The sequence below is a fragment of the Jatropha curcas genome, chromosome 10 (genome assembly GCF_041381405.1).
Source record: "Jatropha curcas cultivar XTBG-Jc1 chromosome 10, XTBG_Jcur_1.0, whole genome shotgun sequence".
Taxonomy (NCBI): Eukaryota; Viridiplantae; Streptophyta; class Magnoliopsida; order Malpighiales; family Euphorbiaceae; genus Jatropha; species Jatropha curcas.
Window position 1 is genome coordinate 22,337,597 of NC_143160.1, and position 19,302 is coordinate 22,356,898.

The 19,302-nt window shown below is 41.9% G+C and overlaps 1 long non-coding RNA gene across 1 annotated transcript; it reads left to right on the forward strand.

Annotated features, from left to right (window-relative positions):
• Window positions 1-15,311: 15,311 nt before the first annotated feature.
• On the forward strand, window positions 15,312-17,733 carry LOC149493275 (uncharacterized). Its single transcript, XR_016318547.1, has 3 exons — window positions 15,312-15,717; window positions 15,788-15,854; window positions 17,497-17,733. It is a non-coding gene; the product is annotated as an uncharacterized LOC149493275 (long non-coding RNA).
• Window positions 17,734-19,302: the final 1,569 nt, after the last annotated feature.

The window sequence follows — 19,302 nt, forward strand, 5'->3', positions numbered from 1 at the left end:
TCACTGGTCCGGTTCCTCCTCTAGATGCTCGGTACCAGACAGCTGCTATCGGAGCCTAGCTATTCCGTTCCCTCCTTGGTGTCACGATGCAGACCCGATACACCGTGCACGGGTGTATGTCTTACGAGACGGTTTTTCGGTTCTGGGCCGAGAGGATCAGGACCCGGTTGGAGGCTTGGCGAGAGTTGCCAGAGGATGTCCAACCTGCTGCTCCTGCGTATACTCGCGAGGAGAGGGACCAGGCCGCTCGGTCCTTCTTGTTCTACATCATTTCCTCGCAGCTACTATGCACCTCCCAGAATAAGGGAGATCCTGCAGTGCTGGCATGTCTTTGGGACCTGAGCCAGGTCGGGTCCTTCGACTGGGCCACATTTAGTTTGGCTCATCTCTATCATGGTCTGGACGTCTGGACCCGTGGTAGCGGTGAGTCAAACTGGCTGTTCATCCGGCCTTTGGAGGTAACACACTTTCATTCTCACTTTTTCTTCTTATTTGATCCGCTCTTCTCAACTGTTCAACTAACTGGTGTTATTTTCCGTCTCTGTTACAGGTGTGGTCTTACGAGTATTGTATCTACCCGGGCGGTCCGAGCGGCGACTCTCCCGTCGAGTCCAGGAGGATTCCTCGCTATCTGGCCCACTGCCACCACACTTATGCCAGTGGCGAGGATCCGGAGTACTGGCGAAGCTTCCTTAACGATCGGGAGTTGTCCGATGTGAGTATAGAAAGAATCTCTGAATCTGTAGCTTGTTTCTTTCTTTATTCTGACATACTATCAATGCCGATTTCTTATCATTTTGCAGCTATCTTTAGAGCCATGGGACTGCGAGGCCTGGAGGACCTATCCAGGCCGGGAGGTGGCTGAGTTGCATACCCGGTCGAGGCTGTTGATGCGCGGATACTGGGCCGACCGATACTTCCTTGGCGAGCGGGTCTTTGACACTCCGGTAGCTCCAGCACGACGGAGAGTGCCTCATGCCCCTCCTCGGCACATGTGTCTGCTGGAGGGCTTGACACGAGAGGACCTGGAGATAGAGTATAGAGGTTTCTCGGCGAACGATTTCCTGTCCGCCGGTGATTTTCCTACTTACTTTGCCTCTCGGATGCAGGCTCGACTTCCCGAGGTTCTCGAATACATCCAGGTAACTCATCTGACCTTCAACTTCATTCACTGTTACTACTCCTCTTTTTGTCTCAACTTACTGATGGTATTACTTTCTTTGTAACTGAATGCAGGAGCGGAAGACACACAAGACCGCAGCTCATTATCGGGCTGAGGCAGCAGCTGAGGCGGGTGGCGTGGCGTCTCCGACCAGACCAGTTGGTGTTGTACTGGGCGATGTCCCGTTTCCGCCAGGTATGGAGGTGGTGTTGGATCCTGGCCTTGGCTTAGGATCTGGCATCATTATTCCTGCAGACCTGCGGCAGGCTCCTCCTCCAGTACAGTTGGACCCTGAGCACACCACACATGTAAGTTATAAACCGAATATACAAAGTTAGAAGTATCTTACCTGAATATCCCTTTTAATGGATTTTTTATTTGCAGGTGCCGGCCCAGCGATACCAGGAGATCTGCCAGCGGTTCGGCTTTGCCCGGTCCTACATCGGTCGGCTCTACTCCGAGCGACATGAGCTGGTATGAATTTTTACACATTTTCACCTTTTCGCTCCTTATTATTTTGATGACCTTTCTTACATGTGCTTGTCTTTGCAGGAGTTGGAGAACGGGAGGCTACGGAGGCATCAGTCCCGTCAGTCCAGTGCCGTGAGCCGGCTTCAGGCGGAGGTGGAGCAGCTTCGGACGAGGCTAGAGGTCGAGGGCATCCCGCTTGACTCTTCTGATGAGGATTAGGGCGGCTCTTCCTCCGACGACGGATCACCACCTCCACCCCCTCCGACTGTCGCTGGTCCTAGCCGTAGGCGGCGGTAGTCTTGTTGCATGACTCCTCCATTTTTTGAACACTTTAAACATTTTGAATTTTTATTAATTTTCTATTTATTTATTTTTTGTGATTGTACAGTTATATCAGCATCTTATGATATTATTTACATTTTACAACACTTGGTTTTTTTATTACTTTATCATGTGTGTTTATGTTTTGCAACTGTGAAGCCTTGTTCCTGTAAAAACAAAACACGAACACAACACCAAATACAAAATAATGATGTACCATTTATTCATAAGAATGGTTCACCTCATTAGCAGTCAGTAAATCGACTTATTGTAAATGAATAAATGAAATAAAATAAAAATAAAATAAAGTAAATAAAATAATGAACTTAACATGGAACATGATCAAGAATCACTTTCCAAATAGAGAGCATAGCGTAGTACTTACCTGATAGGGCGGTCCATTCAGTGAATGCGGACGTAATGACTCAACTATCCTTTCTCGATTAATGTAATCATAAAGACTCAAATTCCTTGTTGTACAGGCCGTCCTTCTTTTTGATCAATGCAGGTTTGAATGCTCACCGACCCGAATGGACTATTCAGGATTGTCCTTTCAACTACCTCTGACAATGATTATTAAATTGAGTGATGGTGATGTTTCGCCCATCGATTTCTCCATTTTCCTATAAATATGAGTTCCGCTTCGCACCTCATTCCCATCCAGTGTCCAAAGCACATCGATTTCTTAAGCGACTTTCCTCCATGGCCTTCAAAAGCCGAGTCTCATCTTTCATCCAAACCATTTCTGACGACCTATGGCAAGTCTCTCCTTTGGATCAACTAGCCTGGTTAAGATACTTCAAAGACCTAAAACCTAACCATGGCTTCTTGTCTTGGCTCATTACCCATTTCAATCCAAACACCATGGTTTTCCGGTTTGAAGATTCTGAAGTGACTCCGACCTATGAGGAAATGTGCGCCGTGATGGATCATCATCCTGAACAAGACGAAACTCCGGCCTTGCCCCCAGGTCCTAGGTATGATCTAGCTGAGATTGTGGCCTTGTGCCCGATTTACCTTCCTGACGGCATAAACGTAGATCAAGGTCTTCCTTTGGAACCTTTCTTGAACAAAGTTTTGTCCACCGATCTAGATCTGCCTTGGATCCGAGCTTGTTGCTTCTTGCTGCTGAATGTGTATGCCATGAAGAACCGTCAACTCGGAATTGGAGACTTTCGACTTCTGACCGTTGTTCGTGACATGCAATTGTACCATCGTACCGTCTTCATGATGATCATGGGGGAGACAATGTGTTGGGCCAGGGATATTGCCCTTCACATTACTGACTTCAATGTTCACCATCGCGGCCGTCCACTACTATTGCAAGCCTGGGCTCTGGATAAATTAAGCCTGATTCCTCCGGTTCTTGCTCGCTTGATTCCAACTTATGGACCTGCTGTTTTTCAATCTCGGTCTCAGAGACGCTTCGATTTTGGTGATAACCCTACTATTCAGTGGACCTGTCCTTGGTGGAGAATTAGACTGGCCACAATTGGAAGTATGAATCTCAACTACGTGTTATATGCCAGCCTGGACCGTTCCATGGCCTATTTCCCAGATAGGATCAGTCGTCAGTATGGGATGATACAGCGCGTTCCCCGAGCCCACAACTTCGAGAGCGGCTTGATAACATCACATCTGTTGACCAATTTGGCCGATCGTTGGAAAAGTCGAAACACCATACATTTAGATGAAGGAGTGATGCAGGATACTGTGACACCTGCATATGCCAACTGGTTCTTTACCCCACAGTGATGTCACGCTTTGTGAAGGCCGACCTTTGCTGATATGTCTCCTCAGAATAATTGTTGTTTGTTGTTTTTCTCTTGCGTTCAAGCCCTGAGCTTTTACCTAAATATATCCGCTTTTCTTTTAATCAATGGTCTTGATGATTTCTGTCTTTATTAATTCCTGCACACATGGGCAATGAAAGACAACAAAACTTTTCTTTCGAAATTATTTGCTGTGTTAGTTATCTGGGGCTTCTGCCCTCGGGTTAATAAATGAAAACTCAATAAAGTAAAAATTATTCTGTAAACACAGGAACTTATGCTTGTGAACAATAAAGAATGAAGTGACTGTTTTATAATCTGCACAAATTAAATAAAAATAACAAATGTAACTCCTCTATGTATGCATGAACTAATGCAAGTGCTGAGGTTTATTCATGGTTTTGTTGATCCTTCTAGGGAAGTCACTGAGAAAATGGTGTTCGTTCCTCTGATCAATGTCTTTTTTTTTAAAAAAAAGATTCAATGTTTAGACAGGACCAACAGCCAGGACACTTCACACCAAGTGAGTCGATCTTTGTTTAAATAATCAGAGAGGAAGGTCTTGCATTCTTCGATCGTGATTCCAAGACAAAAACAAAAATTTTGAAAACACAAATCTTTTATTAATCTTACTTCTTTTCAACATTATACAGAAGTAAAGAAGGTTTATTCTAATACAATGGTCATTCGTTTTAACTACTTGATTTCCTATTCTCCTTCAAGTTAAGTTGATGGCATTGAGCAACCAGTCACTAATCTGTCACGAACGCATGGCATGAATTCTGCATTTAAGCTAAGCACCACGCGTTAATCCCAAGATTTTACTATTATTTTGCATTTTTTTTACATGCTCTAACTTTTGCCTAGGCCGCCCTTGCGGGTTTTCAACCTAGCGAGCTCATTTCTTGCCTAAGCCGCCCTCTTCGGGTTTTCAACTTAGCATTTTTTTTTTGAATTTTGAAATCATCATTTCAGACATAGAATCTTTTCATTTGATCTTGATTGACAATTCGATTGACAGGTTCTCCCTCCATGGTGACTAATTCGACGGCGCCTTTAGGTAGCAGCTTCTGAATTCTGAACGGTCCATGCCAGTTGGGTTTGAATTTTCCCGCAGGATGATGTTGGGGTTCATGATCCAATAACTTGATCAACACCAAATCTCCACTCTTTAAAGCCCTTGGATGTACCCGCTTGTTGTAGAAATGAGCAATCCTCCTTTTTCTCATCTGATCCTGGAATCGAGCATTCAATCTTCTTTCGTCTAAGAATGCCAGATCTTCATACCTCTTCTTGACCCATTCCTCTTCGGTCAGACCAGCTTCTACCAAAACCCTGAGAGACTTCTTTTCGAGCTCTACCGGTAACACTGCCTCCATCCCATATACCAATTCAAAGGGGGAAGCTCCATTTACTGCTTTGAAGGTAGTGCGATGCCCCCAGAGCGCGAAAGGAAGTTTCTCAGCCCAACTTCTATACCTTTCACACATCTTTGACAGGATTCTCTTGATCTCCTTATTTGCAGCTTCTACTGCACCATTAGCCTGAGGGCGATAAGGAGAAGAATGGTGATGCTCAACCTTGTATCTATAAAGCAATTGGCCAACTTCTGCTTGAAAATGAGAACCATTATCTGTAACTATGTGATGAGGAACACCATAGCGATAGAAAATGTTCTATTCAATAAACTTTACCACGTGCTTGGCAGTTAAGATTCTGTAAGATTGAGCCTCGATCCATCTAGAGAAGTAGTCAACTGCAACCAATATATATTGATGACCATTGGATGCTGCAGGTGAGATTTTACCGATGACGTCTATGCCCCATGCAGAAAAAGGCCACGAAGGAGTTGTCGGATGGAGTTCGACGGCAGGTAAGTGGCTCCTATTGTCATGATATTGGCAAGCTTTGCAACGGCGCACATACTGGACGCAATCGCCTTCCATCTTCATCCAAAAATAACCTTGCCTCATGATCTTTCTTGCTAAACTCATACCGCTTAAATGAGTACCACAGACTCCTTCATGAACTTTTCTCATTATGTCCTCTCCTTCTGTCTCACTCACACATCGCAACAACACTCCATCCCAGGTTTTCTTGTAGAGTTCGCCATCGGCTAGGACATAGTTCAGAGCCATCTTCCTTAAGACTGCACGGTCTTCTTTCATCGCGTCGTCAGAAAAGGTACCGTCTTTCACATACCTCAGGATATCCGTAAACCAGGGTTCTTCCTCCGACTCCACCTGATGTACGTAATGTTCTTGATAGCACGGTATATTGGCTGTGGTGATGATAAATGGCTTCTTCGGAACTTTGCTTATATCCTGCCAAGCCGACGCTAAGTTTGCCAAGGCGTCCGGAATTCTGTTATAGGTCCTTCCTATGTGAGTAAAAGTGATCTTGTCAAATAGTGCTGCCTTCTTCAACAAATATTCAACATAGGGTTTCAATCTTTCTTCTTCTACCTTCCATCTCTCGTTGGCGTGCTCAATAACCAGTAAGGAATGTCCTATTACTTCGACCTCCTTAGCGCCCGATGCAAGAAGAGCTTCCATTCCCATGATGCACGCTTCATATTCTGCCATGTTGTTAGTGACAGGGAACAATAGCCTCTTGCACATGGTTGTGACTTCGCCGTTAGGTGCTTCTATAACAATACCAGCCCCAGCTCCATTTCTGTTGGCTGATCCATCAAAGTACAATCTCCAAGCTCCTGTGTCAATACTCAGCAAATGTTCATCCGGAAATTCCAATTCCCAAGATTCGTCGTCTGTCACAGGATTTTCTGCTAGGAATTCCGCCACAGCTCGACCTTTGACCATCTTTTTCGTTACAAACTCCGCATCCACACTAGACATTTGAATCAACCACTTAGACAACTGTCCCTCTAGAGTAGGCGTCCTCTGCAAATACTTCAGTGGATCAATCTTGGAGACAAAAGTGACCTTGAAGGAATCGAAATACGGCCTTAATTTCTTTATCGACCACACTACTGCCATGCATGTTTTCTCAATCAGATTGTATTTCTCTTCGATAGGCAACAGTTTCTTACTGATGTAGTAAATGGCTTTCTCTACTCCAGCGGCATCCGGCTGTACCAACATCGCTCCTACTCCTACATCTTCTACAGATAGGTACAAGATCAACGGTTCTCCTGGTCTTAGCGAATTAAGCATCGGTGGGTTCATCAAGTACTTCTTTATATGGTCAAAAGCTTTCTGGCAATCTTCGTTCCACTTGACTGGCTGATTCTTTTTCAACAACTTGAAAATTGGAGCACAAGTGATGGATAACCTCGAAATGAACCTGCTGATGTACTGAATCTTACCCAGGAAGCTTCTCACCTGCCTTTCTGTTCTTGGCGGCTCCATATCCTGAATGGCTTTTATTTTGTCCGGATCAACCTCAATTCTGTTAGGTCCTACCACAAAACCTAACAATTTTCCTTTCGTCACTCCGAATACACACTTCTTGGGATTAAGCCTCAAATTGTACTGTTTGACCCGTGTGAAGAACTTCTCCAGCATCTCCGCATGTTCTTCTTGTGTTTTTGTCATGATCACCATATCATCTACATATACTTCCAATCCTTTATGGATCATATCATGAAATAACGTAGTAGCCATCCTCTAATATGTTGCCCCGGCGTTTTTTAGTCCAAACGGCATCACTCTGTAGCAAAATGTTCCAAAGTCAGTGGTGAAGGAGGTCTTATGTTTATCCACTAAGGCCATCAATATCTGATTATACCCTGAAAATTCGTCCATGACAGAATAACATCCTATTCCGACAGCACTGTCTATCAAAACATCTATGTGTGGAAGTGGAAAATCATCCTTAGGCGAGGCTTTGTTCAGATCCCTGTAGTCGACACAGACCCTTATCCTGCCATCTTTCTTCAGCACTGGGACTATATTCGCCAACCATTCCGGATAGTGTACTACTTCTAAGAATCCTGCATCCAACTGTTTCTGGACTTCAGCTTTGATCTTGTCCTGCCACTCTGGTCTGACTCTTCTCCTTTTCTGCTTTACTGGCTTAATACTCGGATCAGTAGGGATAAAGTGCTCTGCTATCGATCTGTCGATCCCTGGCATGTCCGCGTAGCTTCAGGCAAATACCTCTGAGTTTCTTTTGATACATTCTTGAAGATCTTGTCTGAGCTCAGTTTTAAAGTCTGATCCGATTTCAATTATTTTAGGATCTTCGGCGGTGCTTAAATTAAATGCGAAATTATGCAATGCATTTATGTCAAATATGCGAGTGATATAATCAATGCCATGAACATGACAATCAGGAAAACAAGAAAACAAATAGTCAAAGTTCACCTCCATTGATTGAAATAAAAGAGGAAAACCATCCATATTGTTCTCAAAACAAGCATCAGAAAAACAAAATACAGGATTAACTGCCTGTTCAATACATTCATTACAGGTATCTTTATTGCCTGGATCACTTCGTCGGCATCTGCGCCTTCTTCTTCTTCTGCCGGGGTAGCTTCTTTCTTGGCCTTTCCCTGCTCTATCGCCTTCTTTGCCTTCCTCTCTGCCTCTTCGGCATCTTCAGCAGCTAGAACAGACTGGAGTATCCGTGCCTTGGCCTTCTGCTCTTGCACTGACTTGGAAGCTTCATCCCCAATCCCCAAAAAGTCTTCAAACTCAGATATTTTCTTCGACCAATCAGATTCAATACTTGCTTCTGTCATGCATACCATGAACTCGGTTCCATCTGCCAGCTGTTCCAAAGAAGGTTCGGGCGACTTGACCAATTTCTCCTCATAATCGGTCATAAATATCTCCAAACCGGGATAAGTCTTTCCTCTGCTCCGAAATTCCCCTTCAGCTTGTGGAACAAAGAAGATCTGGCTCAAGTTTGACCCTCTGACCGGAGATCGAATCTCATATTTTTCTTTCTTTCTATTTTCAGAATACCCCAGCCCGCGCCTGTCTTGCTGCCCGGATGCTAATGAAAGAGGCTCAAACCTTCCTTGCAACTCCCGGCCCAAACCTTTGCCGTACTGCCAATTCATCTTCTTCATCATCTTTCTAGAAAAAGGACTCATGCTGTTTACTGCACTCTTGTTCTTGGCGATGGATGCATTAATCACTGCCACTTGGAAGCCTGATAATGGTACTGCCAGTTCTAGACCTTCCACTGCAGCCACGTTCAGATCCTCCTGTGCGTTAATGGTTACCACGTCTGTACCCCACGGGATTTTTACTTTTCTATGCAGAGTGGATGGAACCGCACCTAGAGGATGGAGCCACGGCCTTCCTAACAAAAGAGCGTAGTTGGCTAGGATGTCAAGCACAACCACGTCTACCCAACTTTCAACTGCCCCTGTGGATATCTTTGCTTTGAAGGTCCCTTTTGCATTCCGCATAGTGTTATCATAAGCCTTGACCACCATGTTTGATGGCTCAAGCTCTGACTCTTCGATCTTAAACTTGGACAGCATTTTCAACGGACATACACACAGTGCGGACCCATTATCCACCATCACATTCCTAGTATCTCGTCCATTGACGGCAATTTGAATATATAGTGGCTTACAGTGGTTTCTTCCCTCTGGTGGGAGGTCTGAGTCAAAGAAAGTGACTTTGCCTATTCTCCGCTGTAGCACATTGATCATATCAACACTTTGAATTCGAGCCGGCACTCTGACGAAAGTCATAGCTTCAAGTAAAGCTTCTCTATGCTCTTTAGATGCTATCAGCAAATCCCATATCGAAATGTCTGCCCTGGTTCTCTGTAATTGACTCAGCACCGAACTGGCAGTGACCCCATTAAGTGTCTTGTTCTGACTGGTTTCTCCTACTTCGCCAGCATTCTTTTGCCCTTTCATTACCTCCTCCTCGTTCTTTTTCTCCTTCGGATTCTCCCCGCCTTTCTCTATCACCTTCTTCTTTATCCCCTCAACAACAATCTCTTTTCCCTTAGCCTGCATATTATTCTCAGGATTGTACACTCGCCCGCTGCGGGTCAAGCTCTGAACACCTACCTCATTCACTTCTTCCTCACTACTGTAATACCATTGTTCTTCTTGATCGACCAAACTCTTTTGAATGGCCAGCTGGAGTTGCTCATCTTCATCTTCAGGCACGTCGCCTACCTTCACAGTGATACTTTTCTCAATTTCAATCTTCAGTGGCACCTTCTCTTCCTCATCACTGCTACAGTCGTCCCATATGTTTAACATGGCGCACATCCGCTCTTCCCATTCTGCTTCAGCTAATACCACTTCTTCTGGTAATCCGCTCCCGATCGCGTTGACCGATCCACCCGACTGAGACTTACGAGGCGGGTAATTGTACTGATATTGGGGAAGCGGATTGTTCTTAGTGCTTGGCTTGTTCTTTTCCGAAGGCTTGGTAATTTTTCCACTGTCAATCAAATCTTGAATGTCGTGCCTTAGTTTGAAACATTCGTCAGTTGAATGCCCTTTGCACTGATGGTAATCATAGTTTCGGTCCATATACCTCCCTCGCATGGGCTTAGTCAGATCGACTGGTAGCTTTGACAATACCCCGTTCTTGATGCAAGATTTTAGTACTGTGCTCAAAGGTCTTCCTAAGTCAGTGAACTCTCTCCTAGTTCTCTCATTAACTGCACCTATTACGGTATTACTGGCTCCTGACTGATTCTGATTACTGCTTCCGGCACCTCTGTCACCATAAGAAGTTCGGTAATTACCAAACCCTCTGTTCTTCTTCTTTTCTTCCTTATACAATTCCTCGATATTTAAACCGGCACTTTGAACCAAAGAAAAATCAGTGAGCGGCTGAGTCAACATCCTTTCCTTGAAGAAGGGCAACAAGCTCCTGCTAAAGATTCTGATCAACTCTTTGTCCTTAGGCCTTGTCTGAACTCTATACAGCTTGGTCCTCCACCTTCTGTAGTAATCAGAAAAGCTTTCGTCCTTCCCTTGTCTCAAACTCTCCAAATCACGCAGACTGAACTCATCGCTCTCTTCAGTCTTGAAATGTTTGAGAAAAGCTGTCTGCAGTTTGATCCAATCCTTCTGAACCTCCTCGTCTAAACCGTCATACCACCTCCGATAATCCTTATGTAGTGTTTGCGGGAATGCTCGCAAAACATCTTCCTCGTTATACCGGTTCATTTGGGATACTCGGAGAAATTCAGACAAATGAGAACGAGGATCATTATCTCCTTCAAATATAGAATGCTTGAAGGTTTTGAAAGAAGTCGAGCTGGTCGGGTGCAGGACATACTCAGTTATGTGAAAATTGGTGGCCGGGTCTTTCTCCTTTACTGCCGCCATCTTGTCGAACCTTTCTTTCAGATCGGCGAGTTGCTTGAGCATATCATTTTCAACTGGGACAGTGTTTCCCACGGAAGCCTGATTACTCGACGCAGGTTCCGGGATCGGTCTCTCTTCAGCCACAGGTTGGCTACCCGAAGGAGGAGTATTCTGATTTTGGGCCCTGTCTTGAGCAAGAGCCGCAGCCACAATCTGGGCAATGGTCCTTATCTGAGCTTTAGAAAATCCGGTCTCATTTTCTGTGTTATCCGCCATTTCTGCTGGATCTGAATCGGGTTCTGAATCTGATGAACTGGACTGATTCACGGAGCTGACTGGAGCAAATTCGGGGATTGGGGATGTTCTGATTAAACGCTGACCGGGATGCCGATTCCAAACTCTCAAAGTGGTTTCCCGGGAAGGATCAATCCTGACAAGAAAAATTCTGAGTTACAGAGGGTCCTGCATGTATGCATGTGAAAATGAGAGCACATAGGATGGAGAATGCATTTCTAATGCGCTAAAGCCGGTATGGAAATAAGATCTCGATTTCAACGACCGGATCAAAAATTCGTTGTAAATAATGTATCAATAACTTATTTTGTATTTGAACATTTCAAGCATTATCTGTCGTCAATCGTTCCTTTTGGATTTACGGTTGACTATTTTCTCTCGAATCCCTAGCTTTTGCCTCGGAATGAAAGAATTTCCGAGCGGGATTTTATTTTTGTTGTTTATTATCTTTTTTGTATCCTTACTTTTTGCCTTGGGACATATGGTCCTAAGCAGGATTTTCTGTTATTTTGTTACAGAATTTTACAATCTCTCACTTATTTTCAGATAATGCGAGAAATGTTGAAATACAAAGGAACTGCAACCCCCTTATAACTCCTTTTTCTTTTGGGTATTAGTTCACTATAAGTGATTGCATTATATTATTCATAACGAATTCAAGATCCGGTCTCAAAATCAAGATCAAATGTCCATACCGAGCATTAGCTCTTATTAATGCATGGCTGAAAAGAAAAATGTTACATGGTGCATGAATGTCACAACATATGTACAGTTTATATCAAATAGGGGAATGGGAGTTGGGAAATGCATGCCTTCCAACCTTATTTCTCCCACACACGGATTCCATTGGTATAAATTCCGACATCTGTTTCCTAGGTATTGGTCTAATCTCGACAACCAACAGGGGGTTTTGAGATTGACGATATAAACTCTCGGAAATGAATGCGGCATTACAACAGCAGATAAAATCGGGTGCACCTTAGGGGAAGTAACTAAGGTTTTAAACTAAGTGCATGGGCTTCGGTCTTATTGGGCTAAACAAAGTCTGGGTTCCGCAAACAGGATTCGGGCTTTGTTGGGCCTACTCCTTTTGATGCACTTTTAAAGTACTAGGCTTGCGGTTGGTAGTAATGTTAATTCTCAGATGGATGCACCTAAATCGCATGGTCTAGGCTAGATCCACCGTCAAACTTAACACCAGTATCGAAGGGTGATACGGGTAGAATAAGATGAGAGGAAAGGAATGTAAGTGAATGCAAGAACCCTAGAAATAAAAGGAAAGCAATTAAACACATATGGACGACTAACAATTTTCCATCGGCTTTTCTAACCAATTTTATTTAGAAAAAGTAGGCTTTTTAGAGTCAATTCCTAATTGCAACTACTATATTGTTTATTAAAAACAACCGGGGATAGTGGGTGCAAAATCCCCAGTGAAGTCGCCAAACTGTTTTTCCCCCCGGAGAAAAATTGCGGTTTTTATTTGGTTTTGATATTTATTTTGGAAAAGTGGTGATAAAACCTTTTGGATATACGGTGCCGATAAATCGGTCTTATAAATCATTTTTAGTCGCCACCCATTATTTCGGCAATGAGACCGTTTTGATTTTATTTTGTAAAAGTAACTCCATTTTAACCCTTTTTATTCAAGGCCTCTTATTTTAGAAAACTGGTCAGGCGAACCGATGAGGTTCTAGGTAAGGGAATTAGATACGTCGGCCCGTTGGAAGCCGACGCCCGGAAAAATCGGCCTCTTTTAACCTACGATTTCTAAATTGATTTTATTTTAGAAAAAGCCAATTTATTTTAAACCCAACCCGAATAAATCGAACCGAGTTCCTATGTGGAAAATTAATTAACCGTCCCAATTAATTTCATCCATTGCATTCATCATAAATAAAGCATATCATCCACCATCCATCCATAGCACATACTAAAATAAAATAAAAGACCCGCTCTTGCCTTATGGTTAAAGGCGGGCCACAAACCGAATTTGATAATATGATAAACAATAAATAAAGAGAAGTAAATCCTAAAACCTCAAAATCATTAATAATTAGTTGATTTGATTTGATTAAATCTTAATTTGCCCATGTTTGATCATTTTCTGAGTTAAGATTAAAATCTGCCTAATAATATGAAATTAAGGTGAAGTAAGGAAAATACACTGAAATCATGAGACAGTTGCGTCACGCAGGTGTTCCATAAGGAACAGTCGCGTGACGCGACTCCCTTCATTCATCCTGGAACTTTAGAACAGTCGCGTCACGCGGGTGATCTATGAAGAACACTCGCGTGGGGCAACTCTTATTGTGTTACTGGAAATTGGAACAGTTGCGTCACGCGGCTGTTCTATGAAGAACGGTCACGTGATGGAACTCCTAACTGCGTGACAGAACTATTCGCGACTTATTAATATTCTCAGTTTTATTGATTATTCATCCGAAATATCACATTAAATACAAAAGTATCCTGGGTTTGCGAATAGCTGCGTTACGCAGGTGGTCCAATCCATATTATAGACTTTTGGACATGAACAGTCGCGTCACGCGGGTAGTAGCTGCGTGACGCGGCTGCTCTGGTCCGCAACTACCATTCAAATCCCTTTTTACGTGTTCTTTTTACCAACAGGGGCTTAATACAACTCCGAAACACTCAAATATGGGCAAAATGTAGTTTAATCAAAACCAAACTAACTAAAATACTAAGAAAATGGGATTTTCACACATAAATAACTAGCTAAAGAAAAATGCAAAAAGAAGGGTTTAGATGATTACCTAACCCTCAGATTTGAGGATTGCATACGATATGGTCGATCTAAGGATGAAGCTTCACGATCCTAGAAAGGTTCAACGTCCAATCTTAACAATAAAAGCCTTTCTTTTCTTTTCTTTCTCTCTTACTCTTTTTTATGTCCTTTTTATATTTTCAAGTTTTCAATCTATGTGCCTAATGGCTTGATCTTCCTCAAGGTTACTCACTGGAGTCTTTGAGGAAAGCCCTAGCCGCAATCGTTTTCTTTTTGTCTAAAATGCCTTAGTCTTTTTGAGAGAAAATGAGAAAAGTTTCAAAAGTCTCTAAAAAAAGTCCCATTTTTGCTGTGTAATGCAGTATTTATATGGTTAGGGCGACAGGGCAGTCGCGTCACGCAGAGTACGTTGCCGCGTATCCATACAAACAGTGCAGGCCACTGCACGGGCGCGCGCCAAAGGTGTCAGACCCGTTAGAGCTGCGTGACGCAGGTAGAAGTGGCGTCACGCAGGTGATAGCTGCGTGACGCAGCCCTAACATGGGTCAGGCTCCTTTGGACGGTTTGGTTCAATTTTTGATTCAGACACCTCTGGTTTATTGTGAAGCCTCATCCTTAGTCCTCATATCATCATTGGGTCAGGTGGAGGCATAAATCCACGCGCAACACATGGTGGGACTCTCCATCCCTGCTGCTTTGACACATAACTCGAACTTTTCCTTCGGAACGACCTTTGTTAATATATCTGCAACATTTTTGTCTGTGTGGATCTTTCGCAACTGAAACTGCTTCTCTTCAATGGCAGATCTAATCCAATGATATCTTACATCAATGTGCTTCGTCCGTGCATGATACATAGTATTTTTGCTCAAGTCTAACGCACTTTGACTATCACAATAAACTATATATTCTTCCTGTTGCACGCCCAATTCTTGAAAGAATCGTTTTAACCAAAGCATTTCCTTTCCTGCTTCCGTTGCTACAACGTACTCTGCTTCAGTTGTTGATAATGAAACACATTTCTGTAATCTTGACTGCCATGAAATAGCTCCCCCTGAGAATGTAAATAGGTATCCTGATGTAGATTTTCTTTCATCAAGATCACCGGCCATATCTGCATTTGTATAACCAACAAGTGCAGACTTTTCACCTCCAAAAGTTAAATATAACTTTGAAGTTCCTCTCAGGTATCTGAAGATCCACTTTACTGCTTCCCAATGTGTCTTCTGGGGTTTTGTAACATCCTACTGAATCGAATCGTTGCATAGAGTCGAGTCGAGTTGGGCCGAACAAGAACCCGGTTCGAGCCATTTAAATCCAGAGTGGGGTAGAATGGGATGTAACTTAAATAAGTAAAAGAAGTGGACTTACTTGAATGAAACAAAAAGATCAAAGTATAAGGAGTAGGACTTACTTGCACTAAAATATAAAGTTTAGGTATTAAAATGTAACATATGGAAAATATAGGTACTATTTGGTAATTTTTAACACACAATCAAAGATAAATTTGGACTACACGAGACTTCCATTTCAGTTTGCCTTCTTCATTTTCTTCATCTTCATCTTCAACGTCTTCTTCATCTTCATCTTCCTCTTCATCTCCTTTCATCTTTCTCTTCATCTCCTTCCTTTCTCCATCCATTTTCATGTGATTTAAACACTAAATTCAACCTAGAACTCTATCCAAGTAAGTAGCCCTTCTTGATTTTCATACTTTTGTGATTTTTTAGATGATTTCTAAGAGTTATTATGTATAGGAGAGGGGAACTCAAAGTTGGAAGAAAAGGAAGCTAAGAAGAGGATTTAAAGCTCTTTTGGTTGAAGGTTTGATATCTCTTTTAGTTTTTCACATTTTCTTGCATGAAAACTTGTGTAGTGTGTTGATAATGAAAACATATATTGCTGAATGTTGAATTAAAGGTCTGTAAATGGTGATAAAGCATGGGATGAATTGAATGAATGAAGTAGATATTGATTTCATGCTGAACCCAGTTTGTTGGACCATTGACCAGTAACTTCACCCTGATTTTGACTCTGTTTAACGATGGAATTAGGAAGTGGTATAGAAGAGTGATTTGTTCCTATATGTTTTATCTATCCATGAGTTTTTGAATCACCTAATTTGGAGTTATAAATTGAGAGATATGACCAAAATAGTACAGACTGTGCAGGCTGGAAATCAACAGTCTGGACGGACTGGAAGTTGCTCATTTCGGTAAATATTTGCCTACCTTACCAACGTAATTAAGAGATGTGGTAGAAGACAAATTTGTAGCCTAATGTGTTATCTAACCATAGAAGGCAGAATCACCTAAATTGGAGTTATATATTGAGATCTGCGACCAAAATAGTATAACTTGTGCAGGCTGGAACCCAACAGCAGGGCAGACTGACAGTTGCTACTTGAGCTCAATGTTTGACTACCTTACCAACGTAATTAAGAGATGTGGTAGAAGAACAATTTGTAGCCTAATGTGTTATCTAACCATAGAATGTAGAATCACCTAAATTGGAGTTATAAATTGAGAGATATGACCAAAATAGTATAAACTGGGCAGGCTGGAAACCAACAGCAGGGCAGACTGGCAGTTGCTACTTGAGCTCAATATGTGACTACCTTTCCAACGTAATTAAGAGATGTGATAGAAGAAAACTTTGTACCTTAAGATGTTAGCTAACCATAGAATTTAGAATAACCTAAATTGGACATATACAGAAAGAGTTATGATAGGATTTGTGAAACATGTACAGGCTGTCTGGCAGATTTCAAGAACACATTAGAAATGATGTTGGAATGCATATGTAGATTCATTCACCCGAAAATTATTACTGCATTTTACCTTCTAAGTGAACTTAATTCAAACTAAGAATTTCCTTAATCTGAATGGTAAAATTTAGTTACATAAATATTAGTAAGAATTGCATCGCGGGTGCAATAGCTAGAGTATTTCCATGCAAGTTACTTTATACATTATCAATGGTATGCATTATTCCTCATTAGATATTTTCTAAATAATTCTTGTATTATCACAATACACATAATATGCTCCATTAAGGTTAGGCAGAAACCACGTAGATAAGACTATGTCGCGACATAGGATAGCAGATCTGCGCCCCATACAGTTTGGTACTCCAGCTACAGGCTGTTGAGTGGATATGATTTATATACGGGCCATAACAGCCCAGCCATACAGTATTCATCCAGTTTCATACAGTTCATACAGTTTTTCTTATCACTTTGGTTTCACTATAACCTTATGGAGCGATGCAGTTATGTGATTTATTATTTATAAAGTATATACGATGGTTAATAAAAGTTGCAAAATTTATACAGCATCATGAACAGCAGGTAAAATCATGAAAGTATAATGATATGTGTGCTTATATGTTTATTGTTTTATTTCTTATTAAATTGAGATATCCACTAAGCATTATTTGCTCAGCGAGTTATTTATTTAACTCGTAGGTTTCGAGACTGGACCGTAGAGAATCAGCTTACAACTGCTGCAGTTCATCTGTGGAAGACTCAGTCTTCAGGGTAGCTATTCATTTGGATATTTTGATTCTGTCTATCCTTATCATGGCATGTACAGGGCACACAGTTGGGCCCATTTCATTTTGAAAATTAGTATCATGTCTTGTAAAAATATTAAGTACATATCTATATTTTCCTAATGTAAAAAGCAACAGCTTGACATCATAATCAGCATACAACATGATATTAGCATGAAAGGACATAGGTTCAACCAGATTGTAGCATCTCAGCTCGGTTCATTTGAGTTAACGGGTGGACCGGGAAGCGATGTTACAGGTTTTGACAGAAATCGGCTCACAACGCCAACTGCATGAGCGATATCTGGTCTCGTACACACCATTGCGTACATTAAACTTCCGACCGCTGAAGAATATGGAACATTTGACATATCTCCTTTTTCTTTCTTTGTTGATGGGTAGGATTTCTTACTCAACTTGAAATGAGCGGCAAGCGGAGTGCTAACTGGTTTAGCATTCTTCATATTCAACCTCTCTAGAACTCGTTCAATATATTTTTCCTGCTGATAAGTGTAAATTTTATAGTGTTTTTAATATAGTTTTTATTAGAATTTTAGTAAGTTTTTACTTCTTTAATTTAATTTTAAATCACTTTTAGTATAATTGTGTTTAAAAGCTTCCTTGGTCTTTAATCCGCTTGATCTAAGAGAAAATTGCAGAAATTTGGTGCAGAAAAGAACTTTAGAATGCAAGGCACTCAGCTTCTAGCACGCCCAGCCCGTGCTGGAAGGCACGCCCGTGCTAGAAGCCAAGTAAACCAAAGGAGAGACAGAAGAGAGCATGGCCAGGGTGTGTCAAAAGGCACGGCCGTGCTACAATGGGACCAGGGCGTGTCAAGCATAGCACGCCCATGGCAACTCTAGACAGACTTCCAGAGAAGAGCACGCCCTGCCTGTGCTCTGTAGCACGCCCGTGTCTCAGTACTTCACTAGCCCGTGCTACCTAGCACGCCCCGTGCTTCACTAGCCAGACCTCCAGACTACAGCACGCCCAGCCCGTGCCATGAAGCACGCCCGTGCTGCCCAGGCGGAACCAGCGTGAATTTAACACTCAAATCAAGCCTTTCTCACATGGGCCGACTTCAGGGAGTTTCCTAAACACACTAAACAAGACCTGGACCTATTCTTGAAGAAAAAGGAGTCCTAATCAAGAAGAAATCAAGAGCCTAAACAGTTATGATCTCCTATAAAGGATTTTGTGCTAAATAAGGATTCTATTTTCCTAAAAGGAGTCAGACTTGCCTTCAGGATCTCTATATAAAGGGAGGAACTTCTCATAGTAGGGGATCTCGTTTTTTTTTGTGCAACACTTTACATAATTCTCTTCTTCTCAAAGATTTCAAGCTTCAAATAATTGTGCTAAGATTCAAGGAAGCCATCAACATAGTTGTGATACAGTTTTTATTCTAAACTCTTCATCTTGTTTCTTTCTTTATTATTGTCTTTAAATATAATGAATGATTCAAGTATGATTGAGCTTAATTTAATTACTATGTCTAGCTAAACTTTTATACTAGGGATTTGATGTAATTTAATTCGATTCCAGCTTATAATATTAGATTTATTTTTCTTTGTTCTTGTTATAACTTATTATTGTGCTTAAGGCTTCCGGACAGAAAAATTCCCCTGGATTGAATTATTTCAATAATCACATTCGGGAGAAGGGTTATTGATATGAACAAGGTAATAATTTACTTGAGAATAATAACTTGATGTGGAAA